Source organism: Zea mays, chromosome 6 (genome assembly GCF_902167145.1).
Source record: "Zea mays cultivar B73 chromosome 6, Zm-B73-REFERENCE-NAM-5.0, whole genome shotgun sequence".
In the NCBI taxonomy this organism is placed as follows: domain Eukaryota; kingdom Viridiplantae; phylum Streptophyta; class Magnoliopsida; order Poales; family Poaceae; genus Zea; species Zea mays.
Genome location: NC_050101.1, coordinates 155,416,303 through 155,427,980, shown reverse-complemented (window position 1 = coordinate 155,427,980; position 11,678 = coordinate 155,416,303).

Genomic DNA, 11,678 nt, shown 5'->3' with positions numbered 1-11,678 from the left:
CTAGTCCGCTATAATTCACCGGACATGTCCGGTGTGCACCGGACTGTCCGGTGCAACTCCGGAGCAACGGCTATTCGGCGCCAACGGCTACCTGCAACGCAATTAATGCGCGCGCAGCGCGCGCAGAAGTCAGGCGCGCCCATACTGGCGCACCGGACAAGGAACAGTGCATGTCCGGTGTGCACCGGACATCCAGGCGGGCCCACAAATCAGAAGCTCCAACGGTCAGAATCCAACGGCAGTGATGATGTGGCGGGGGCACCGGACATGTCCGGTGTGCACCGGACTGTCCGGTGCGCCATCGAACAGACAGCCTCCCAACGACCACTTTTGGTGGTTGGGGCTATAAATACCCCAACCACCCCACCATTCATTGCATCCAAGTTTTCCACTTCCCAACTACTACAAGAGCTCTAGCATTCAATTCTAGACACACCAAAGAGATCAAATCCTCTCCAAATTCCACACAACGCCATAGTGACTAGAGAGAGTGATTTGCTTGTGTTCTTTCGAGCTCTTGCGCTTGGATTGCTTCTTTTCTTTCTCACTTGCTCTTGTTATCAACACTCAATTGTAATCAAGGCAAGAGGCACCAATTGTGTGGTGGCCCTTGCGGGGAAGTTTTTGTTCCCGGTTTTGATTTGAGAAGAGAAGCTCACTCGGTCCGAGGGACCGTTTGAGAGAGGGAAGGGTTGAAAGAGACCCGACCTTTGTGGCCTCCTCAACGGGGAGTAGGTTTGCAAGAACCGAACCTCGGTAAAACAAATCCACGTGTCACACTCTTCATTTGCTTGCGATTTGTTTTGCGCCCTCTCTCGCGGACTCGATTTTGTTTCTAACGCTAACCCGGCTTGTAGTTGTGTTTATATTTGTAAATTTCAGTTTCGCCCTATTCACCCCCCCCTCTAGGCGACTATCAATTGGTATCAGAGCCCGGTGCTTCATTAGAGCCTAACCGCTCGAAGTGATGTCGGGAGATCACGCCAAGAAGGAGATGGAGACCGGCGAAAAGCCCACTACAAGCCACGGGAGCACTTCATCGGAAGAGTCCCGCACCAAGAGAAAGGAGAAGAAGAAGAGCTCCTCCAACAAAGGGAAGGAGAAGAAATCTTCTTCTCACCACAAAGAGAAGAAAGAAAAATCTTCTTCCCACAAGTCGCATCGGAAAGGTGACAAGCACAAGAGGATGAGGAAGGTGGTCTACTACGAGACCGACACTTCATCAACATCGACCTCCGACTCCGATGTGCCCTCCGTAACTTCTAAACGCCAAGAGCGTAAGAAGTTTAGTAAGATCCCCCTACACTACCCTCGCATTTCTAAACATGCACCTTTACTTTCCGTCCCATTAGGCAAACCACCAACTTTTGATGGTGAAGATTATGCTAGGTGGAGTGATTTAATGCGATTTCATCTAACCTCACTCCACAAAAGTATATGGGATGTTGTTGAGTTTGGTGCACAGGTACCATCCGTAGGGGATAAAGATTATGATGAGGATGAGGTGGCCCAAATCGAGCACTTCAACTCTCAAGCAACAACAATACTCCTCGCCTCTTTAAGTAGAGAGGAGTATAACAAAGTTCAAGGGTTGAAGAGCGCCAAGGAGGTTTGGGATGTGCTCAAAACCGCGCACGAAGGAGATGAGCTCACAAAGATCACCAAGCGGGAAACGATCGAGGGGGAGCTCGGTCGGTTCCGGCTTCGCAAAGGGGAAGAGCCACAACACATGTACAACCGGCTCAAGACCTTGGTGAACCAAGTGCGCAACCTCGGGAGCAAGAAGTGGGACGACCACGAAATGGTTAAGGTTATTCTAAGATCTCTTATTTTCCTTAACCCCACTCAAGTTCAATTAATTCGTGGTAATCCTAGATATACTAAAATGACCCCCGAGGAAGTTATCGGGAATTTTGTAAGTTTTGAGTGCATGATCGAAGGCTCGAGGAAGATCAACGAGCTTGATGATCCCTCCACATCCGAAGCTCAACCCGTCGCATTCAAGGCGATGGAGGAAAGGAAGGAGGAGTCTACACCAAGTAGACAACCAATCGACGCCTCCAAGCTTGACAACGAGGAGATGGCGCTCGTCATCAAGAGCTTCCGCCAAATCCTCAAACAAAGGAAGGGGAAAGACTACAAGTCCCGCTCAAAGAAGGTTTGCTACAAGTGTGGTAAGCCCGGTCACTTCATTGCTAAATGTCCATTATCAAGTGACAGTGACAGGGATAACGACAAGAAGGGAAAGAGGAGAGAAAAGAAGAAGTACTACAAGGAAAAGGGCGGCGATGCCCATGTTTGTCGGGAGTGGGATTCCGACGAAAGCTCTAGCGACTCCTCCGACGACGAGGACGCCGCCAACATCGCCGTCACCAAGGGACTTCTCTTCCCAAACGTCGGCCACAAGTGCCTCATGGCAAAGGACGGCAAAAAGAAGGTTAAATCTAAATCCTCCACTAAATATGAATCCTCTAGTGATGATAATGCTAGTGATGAGGAAGATAATTTGCGTACCCTTTTTGCCAACCTCAACATGCAACAAAAAGAAAAACTTAATGAATTGATTAGTGCCATCCATGAAAAGGATGATCTCTTGGACACCCAAGAGGACTTCCTTATTAAAGAAAATAAGAAGCATGTTAAGGTCAAAAATGCTTATGCTCTAGAAATTGAGAAATGTCAAAAATTATCTAGTGAGCTAAGCACTTGCCATGAAACAATAGACAACCTTAGAAATGAAAATGCTAATTTGTTAGCTAAGGTTGATTCTCATGTTTGCAATGTTTCAATTCTCAACCCTAGAGATAATAATGATGATTTGCTTGCTAGGATTGAAGAATTGAACATTTCTCTTGCTAGCCTTAAAATTGAGAATGAAGAATTGCTTACTAAGGCTAAAGATTTTGATGTTTGCAATGCTACCATTTCCGACCTTAGAACTAAGAATGATATCTTGCATGCTAAGGTTGTAGAATTAAAATCTTGCAAACCCTCTACATCTACCATTGAGCACACTACTATTTGTACTAGATGTAGAGATGTTGATATCAATGCTATTCATGATCATATGGCTTTAATTAAACAACAAAATGATCATATAGCAATATTAGATGCTAAAATTACCGAGCATAACTTAGAAAATGAAAAGTTTAAATTTGCTAGAAGTATGCTCTATAATGGGAGACGCCCGGGCATTAAGGATGGCATTGGCTTTCAAAGGGGAGACAATGTCAAACTTAGTGCCCCACCTAAAAGATTGTCCAACTTTGTTAAGGGCAAGGCTCCCATGCCTCAGGATAACGAGGGTTACATTTTATACCCTGCCGGTTATCCCGAGAGCAAAATTAGGAGAATTCATTCTAGGAAGTCTCACTCTGGCCCTAATCATGCTTTCATGTATAAGGGTGAGACATCTAGCTCTAGGCAACCAACCCGTGCTAAGTTGCCTAGAAAGAAAACTCCTAGTGCATCAAATGATCATAACATTTCATTCAAAACTTTTGATGCATCTTATGTTTTAACTAACAAATCCGGCAAGGTAGTTGCCAAATATGTTGGGGGCAAACACAAGGGGTCAAAGACTTGTGTTTGGGTACCCAAAGTTCTTGTGTCTAATGCCAAAGGACCCAAAACCATTTGGGTACCTAAAGTCAAGAACTAAACTTGTTTTGTAGGTTTATGCATCCGGGGGCTCAAGTTGGATACTCGACAGCGGGTGCACAAACCATATGACAGGGGAGAAAAGGATGTTCTCCTCCTACGAGAAAAACCAAGATCCCCAACGAGCTATCACATTCGGGGATGGAAATCAAGGTTTGGTCAAAGGTCTTGGTAAAATTGCTATATCTCCTGACCATTCTATTTCTAACGTTTTTCTTGTAGATTCTTTAGATTACAATTTGCTTTCTGTATCTCAATTATGCAAAATGGGCTACAACTGTCTCTTTACTAATATAGGTGTCACTGTCTTTAGAAGAAGTGATGATTCAATAGCATTTAAGGGTGTGTTAGAGGGTCAGCTCTACTTAGTAGATTTTGATAGAGCTGAACTTGACACATGCTTAATTGCTAAGACTAACATGGGCTGGCTCTGGCATCGCCGACTAGCACATGTTGGGATGAAGAATCTTCACAAGCTTCTAAAGGGAGAACACATTTTAGGACTAACCAATGTTCATTTTGAGAAAGACAGGATCTGTAGCGCATGCCAAGCAGGAAAGCAAGTTGGTGCCCATCATCCACACAAGAACATCATGACGACCGACAGGCCGCTTGAGCTACTCCACATGGATCTATTCGGCCCAATTGCTTACATAAGCATCGGCGGGAGTAAGTACTGTCTAGTTATTGTGGATGATTATTCTCGCTTCACTTGGGTATTCTTTTTACAGGAAAAATCTCAAACCCAAGAGACCTTAAAGGGATTCTTGAGACGGGCTCAAAATGAGTTTGGCTTAAGGATCAAGAAATTAAGAAGCGACAACGGGATGGAGTTCAAGAACTCTCAAATCGAAGGCTTCCTTGAGGAGGAGGGCATCAAGCATGAGTTCTCTTCTCCCTACACGCCACAACAAAATGGTGTAGTGGAGAGGAAGAATAGAACTCTATTGGACATGGCAAGGACCATGCTTGATGAGTACAAGACTTCGGATCGGTTTTGGGCCGAGGCGGTTAACACCGCTTGCTACGCCATCAACCGGTTATATCTACACCGAATCCTCAAGAAGACATCATACGAACTCCTAACCGGTAAAAAGCCCAATGTTTCATACTTTAGAGTTTTTGGTAGCAAATGTTTTATTCTTGTTAAAAGAGGTAGAAAATCTAAATTTGCTCCTAAGACTGTAGAAGGCTTTTTACTAGGATATGATTCAAACACAAGGGCATATAGAGTCTTTAACAAGTCCACTGGACAAGTTGAAGTTTCTTGTGACGTTGTGTTTGATGAGACTAACGGCTCTCAAGTAGAGCAAGTTGATCTTGATGAGATAGGTATTGAAGAGGCTCCGTGCATCGCGCTAAGGAACATGTCCATTGGGGATGTGTGTCCTAAGGAATCCAAAGAGCCTCCAAATGCACAAGATCAACCATCCTCCTCGACGCAAGCATCTCCACCAACTCTAAATGAGGATGAGGCTCAAGTTGATGAAGTAGAAGATCAAGCAAATGAGCCACCTCAAGAAGATGGCAATGATCAAGGGGGAGATGCAAATGAGGAAGACAAGGAGGATGAAGAGCAAAGACCGCCACACCCAAGAGTCCACCAAGCAATCCAACGAGATCACCCCGTCGACACCATCCTCGGTGACATTCATAAGGGGGTAACTACTAGATCTCGTGTTGCACATTTTTGTGAACATTACTCTTTTGTTTCCTCTATTGAGCCACACAGGGTAGAGGAAGCACTCCAAGATTCGGATTGGATGGTGGCGATGCAAGAGGAGCTCAACAACTTCACTAGGAATGAGGTATGGCATTTAGTTCCACGTCCTAATCAAAATGTTGTAGGAACCAAATGGGTCTTCCGCAACAAGCAAGATGAGCATGGTGTGGTGACAAGGAACAAAGCTCGACTTGTGGCCAAGGGATACTCACAAGTCGAAGGTTTGGATTTCGGTGAAACCTATGCACCCGTAGCTAGGCTTGAGTCAATTCGCATATTATTAGCCTATGCTACTTACCATGGCTTTAAGCTTTATCAAATGGACGTGAAAAGTGCCTTCCTCAATGGACCAATCAAGGAAGAGGTCTATGTTGAGCAACCTCCCGTCTTTGAAGACAGTGAGTATCCTAACCATGTTTATAGGCTCTCTAAGGCGCTTTATGGGCTCAAGCAAGCCCCAAGAGCATGGTATGAATGCCTTAGAGATTTCCTTATTGCAAATGGATTCAAAGTCGGAAAGGCCGATCCTACACTCTTTACTAAAACTCTTGAAAAAGACTTGTTTGTATGCCAAATTTATGTTGATGATATTATATTTGGGTCTACTAACGAGTCTACATGTGAAGAGTTTAGTAGGATCATGACACAGAAATTCGAGATGTCTATGATGGGGGAGTTGAAGTATTTCCTAGGATTTCAAGTGAAGCAACTCCAAGAAGGGACCTTCATTAGCCAAACGAAGTACACTCAAGACATTCTAAACAAGTTTGGGATGAAGGATGCCAAGCCCATCAAGACACCCATGGGAACCAATGGGCATCTTGACCTCGACACGGGAGGTAAGTCCGTGGATCAAAAGGTATACCGGTCGATGATAGGTTCTTTACTCTATTTATGTGCATCTCGACCGGATATAATGCTTTCCGTATGCATGTGTGCAAGATTCCAAGCCGACCCTAAGGAAGCTCACCTTACGGCCGTGAAACGAATCTTGAGATATTTGGCTTATACTCCTAAGTTTGGGCTTTGGTATCCTAGGGGATCCACATTTGATTTGATTGGTTATTCGGATGCCGATTGGGCAGGGTGTAAAATCAATAGAAAGAGCACATCGGGGACTTGCCAGTTCTTGGGAAGATCCTTGGTGTCTTGGGCTTCAAAGAAGCAAAATTCGGTCGCTCTTTCCACCGCCGAAGCCGAGTACATTGCCGCAGGCCATTGTTGCGCGCAATTGCTTTGGATGAGGCAAACCCTGCGGGACTACGGTTACAAATTAACCAAAGTCCCTTTGCTATGTGATAATGAGAGTGCAATCAAAATGGCCGACAATCCCGTCGAACATAGCCGCACTAAGCACATAGCCATTCGATATCATTTTCTTAGGGATCACCAACAAAAGGGAGATATCGAGATTTCTTACATTAACACTAAAGATCAATTAGCTGATATCTTTACCAAGCCTCTTGATGAACAATCTTTTAACAAACTTAGGCATGAGCTCAATATTCTTGATTCGCGCAATTTCTTTTGTTAGATTGCACACATAGCTCATTTATACACCTTTGATCATGTCTCTTTCATATGCTATGACTAATGTTTTTTTTAAGTCTATTTCAAACCAAGTCATAGATGTATTGAAAGGGAATTGGAGTCTTCGGCGGAGACAAAGGCTTCCACTCCGTAACTCATCCTTCGTCGTCGCTCCAAGTCACTCTCCATTCTTGGGGGAGAAAGCATGAGCACAAGGACTCCATCTTTGGTATAATCTTCACTCATTCGTTTTGACCAAAGAGGGAGAATGAAACTCGAGGGCTCTAATGATTCCGTTTTTGGCGATTCATGCCAAAGGGGGAGAAAGTAAGAGCCCAAAGCAAAAGGACCGCACCACCACCAATTTCAAAACTTAGTGTTGAATATTTTCAATTGGTATCCTATTGTGTTCAAAAGGGGGAGAAAGTAGTATTTCAAAAATGATATATCAAAACCCTCTTGAACACTAAGAGGAGGATCTCATTTAGGGGGAGTTTTGTTTAGTCAAAGGAAAAGCATTTGAAACAAGGGAGAAAATTTCAAATCTTGAAAATGCTTCTCAAAATCTTATTCATTTGCCTTTGACTATTTGCAAAAGAACTTTGAAAAGAATTTACAAAAGAGTTTGCAAAAACAAAACATGTGGTGCAAGCGTGGTCCAAAATGTTAAATAAGAAAGAAACAATCCATGCATATCTTGTAAGTATTTATATTGGCTCAATTCCAAGCAACCTTTGCACTTACATTATGCAAACTAGTTCAATTATGCATTTCTATACTTGCTTTGGTTTGTGTTGGCATCAATCACCAAAAAGGGGGAGATTGAAAGGGAATTAGGCTTACACCTAGTCCCTAATTAATTTTGGTGGTTGAATTGCCCAACACAAATAATTGGACTAACTAGTTTGCCCAAGTGTATAGATTACACAGGTGTAAAAGGTTCACACTCAGCCAATAAAAAGATCAAGTTTTGGATTCAACAAAGGAGCAAAGAGGCACCGAAGGCACCTCTGGTCTGGAGGCACCGGACTGTCCGGTGTACACCGGACAGTGTCCGATGCGCCACCGGACAGTGTCCGGTGCACCAGAGGACTCCAACGCAAACTCGCCACCTTTGGGAATTTCCAGAGGCACTCGCGCTATAACTCACCGGACTGTCCGGTGTACACCGGACAGTGTCCGGTGCGCCAAGGAAGAGCGGCCTCAGGAACTCGCCAGCTTCGGGAAACTCCAACGGCTAGTCCGCTATAATTCACCGGACATGTCCGGTGTGCACCGGACTGTCCGGTGCAACTCCGGAGCAACGGCTATTCGGCGCCAACGGCTACCTGCGACGCAATTAATGCGCGCGCAGCGCGCGCAGAAGTCAGGCGCGCCCATACTGGCGCACCGGACAAGGAACAGTGCATGTCCGGTGTGCACCGGACATCCAGGCGGGCCCACAAATCAGAAGCTCCAACGGTCAGAATCCAACGGCAGTGATGACGTGGCGGGGGCACCGGACATGTCCGGTGTGCACCGGACTGTCCGGTGCGCCATCGAACAGACAGCCTCCCAACGGCCACTTTTGGTGGTTGGGGCTATAAATACCCCAACCACCCCACCATTCATTGCATCCAAGTTTTCCACTTCCCAACTACTACAAGAGCTCTAGCATTCAATTCTAGACACACCAAAGAGATCAAATCCTCTCCAAATTCCACACAACGCCATAGTGACTAGAGAGAGTGATTTGCTTGTGTTCTTTCGAGCTCTTGCGCTTGGATTGCTTCTTTTCTTTCTCACTTGCTCTTGTGATCAACACTCAATTGTAATCAAGGCAAGAGGCACCAATTGTGTGGTGGCCCTTGCGGGGAAGTTTTTGTTCCCGGTTTTGATTTGAGAAGAGAAGCTCACTCGGTCCGAGGGACCGTTTGAGAGAGGGAAGGGTTGAAAGAGACCCGGCCTTTGTGGCCTCCTCAACGGGGAGTAGGTTTGCAAGAACCGAACCTCGGTAAAACAAATCCACGTGTCACACTCTTCATTTGCTTGCGATTTGTTTTGCGCCCTCTCTCGCGGACTCGATTTTGTTTCTAACGCTAACCCGGCTTGTAGTTGTGTTTATATTTGTAAATTTCAGTTTCGCCCTATTCACCCCCCCCTCTAGGCGACTATCAGGGTGATGTACTCCTGTTAAGTACAAACATCTATCGCCGTTAAGTGCATCAGATCCTTCCTTGCTACTTGATGAGCCATCACTATCACTATTGCTGCTGCTTCCACTACCAGTTTCTGCAGCACTTCTACTTTGGCTCCCACTATCACTTCCACTGTCACTATCACTTCCATTGCACAAGGTTCCTGAGTATTTTTACCATTTGCACATGGACTTGATTAATATCATGTTACCCATGCTCATACCTTATTAAAAAGAGATTTACCTTTAGGCCCATTCCTTTTGGATTTTTTGAGAGCACATATATCAAGTAGTTTCGCACTTCATTTGTATTATCATCCACATTCGCACGTCGCGAGCTTTGTTCTAGAAACTCATTTTTATGCAGCATCTTCTATACCTTTTAAACTGGATGCATTTCCTCCCTTTTCAGTATGAATCACCAAAAGTGCTGGCAAAGGAATGCCCCAACCCTGATGAGGATGACCATTGATTTGTTGTTTTGACAGGTAATGCAGATTACAAATTCTTGCTACCCAAGTGCTCATTTACTAACATATTGCACCTCTGTACAATTATAATTATAATTTTTTATCATTCTTTTATTTGTACCTTGTCAAACTTGGATAGAAAGTATAGATGTCATTCTTAAGTAATAGCCAAGACTTTCATGTAGATTGCAACGCATCTGCTGCTACTGGGCTTCTGCGCTCTGCTGCTTGATGGAGGCCGCTAATTCTTCATGCCCAAGTTTTCCTGATCTTGCACCTTTATTTTCTCGTAGATTGTCGCCACTTGCTGGGACTAAGCCGGCGACGCGCCGTGGAGGCGAGAAGGCGATGAAGTGGAAGGCAACAAACTCCAAATAGGTGGTGTGGCAGAGCACGAAGAAGACGCTGGTGAAGGAGCCCCACAGGTATGTGGTTTCCATCGTCATCGCAATGTGTATTGTCGGCGCGTTCGCGCAGGCCACGGCGTTGCAGAACACAGGAGCCTTCCAGAACTCTGAAAGGTGCCTGTCGCCGTGCACACTGAGATAAGGGGAATATCTGTGTTAGCCGCATGCCCACCTGCACACATACTTAAATAGGGGCATATCTACTATGTATGCTTCTCTCTGAGTAGTAGGACCTGTACAAGTTCAACATCAGTTATTCCTTTCACGTTGCTGGATAAGGCTTTTATTGTGTCGTTTATTGATCTGATCTGTTGTCAGCTCCATTAGCTTGTACCCAAGCTTATTTTAGAGAGGGTGTTATGAATTTTGTCTAGATTATAACATTTCTGAACAATCGCACTGCACAGGACGTGGTACCATCCTCATCATGTTGCCTAGGACGAACTAGCACTATGAAAGATTTCAAGTGGTTAAATCATGCATCTACATAATATATTGTACTCTCAAATGGTGGGTTGTTGTGTTCATAGATGCAGTCACTTTTCACAACTAATTTATGGTAGTCATTGACACTTCACTGCATGAGTCATCATTTGATTTTGTGGTCTTCTTGATACATGTTTCTCTCACATTAGACACAAATCAATTACTTTAAACTATAATTTTGTGAAATGCTTGACGCAAAACATTGTCGAAGACATCTCCATTAATCAAATTAGTGGGCAAGTTCTGTATTTAATTATACGAGTCCTTTAACTACAAGTTTTGGCTCATTGTCGCAGAATTGGACGGTCGCATCGACGCTAGGTTCTAGCAGAGGAGTCGTGCCTCCTTGATTCCTTCACCGAGGTGCCATACTCTCGAAACAAATACTTGATAATCGTTTTGATTTTGGTTCTTTGTTGTTTATTTAGAGGTGCCATACTCTCGAAACAAATAGCTAGAGTCTTTGCTATAGGGCTAGAGTCTTTGCTAGGGATAGCAATGGTGTCGATGCATGGCGATACAGCCGGGCCGAGCTCTAGCCAGGAAGACCTGGCAGCCACCATGAAGAAGTGCATTAGCAATAGGCCTCAGGGTAATCAATCTCTCCTCTGATAAAGAAGCAGAATTGTGTTATTTGTTTCTCTCTCAAACCTGATTTGTAGTGATTTTGAGGACTAGATTTTTTGCACCATATGCAGAATTTGATGTGCTTCGAACCAAAACAAAAAAATCTCTTTCAAAGATTAGGCGATCGTGAATTCATAAAGTTTTTTTAATGAAGTGATTCATAAGGGAGAAGTAGCATAGAGTAATTTATTTGATGATGTTATCTTTGCGGTTTAAATTTGAAACAAGTAGGAGGTCTTGTTATGTATATGACTCTATTCTGATGTTTTTGAAGATCATCCATTTACTCAACAACAGCTTCCAGCTTCCAGCTTGCAAGACTATACTTGCGACTCCGACAGTAAGTTTGACTGCCTGTGCATTAGTCGTATCTCATTTTTTTAGTTATTTCTCAAGGTTTAGAGATTTAGAATACGATGATGATTAATGCAACTAACCCAATGGAAAGACATTCTGCTGTGTTTGATCCTCAAACCAACAACGACATTCTGCTGCATCCATCAGCAAAATTATCCCATCTAAAGAAAGGTTGTGTGATCCTCAAGGTTGCTTCTAGTTATTCAGACTATGAACTAGAGGCATCAAGAGGTTTTTTTTTC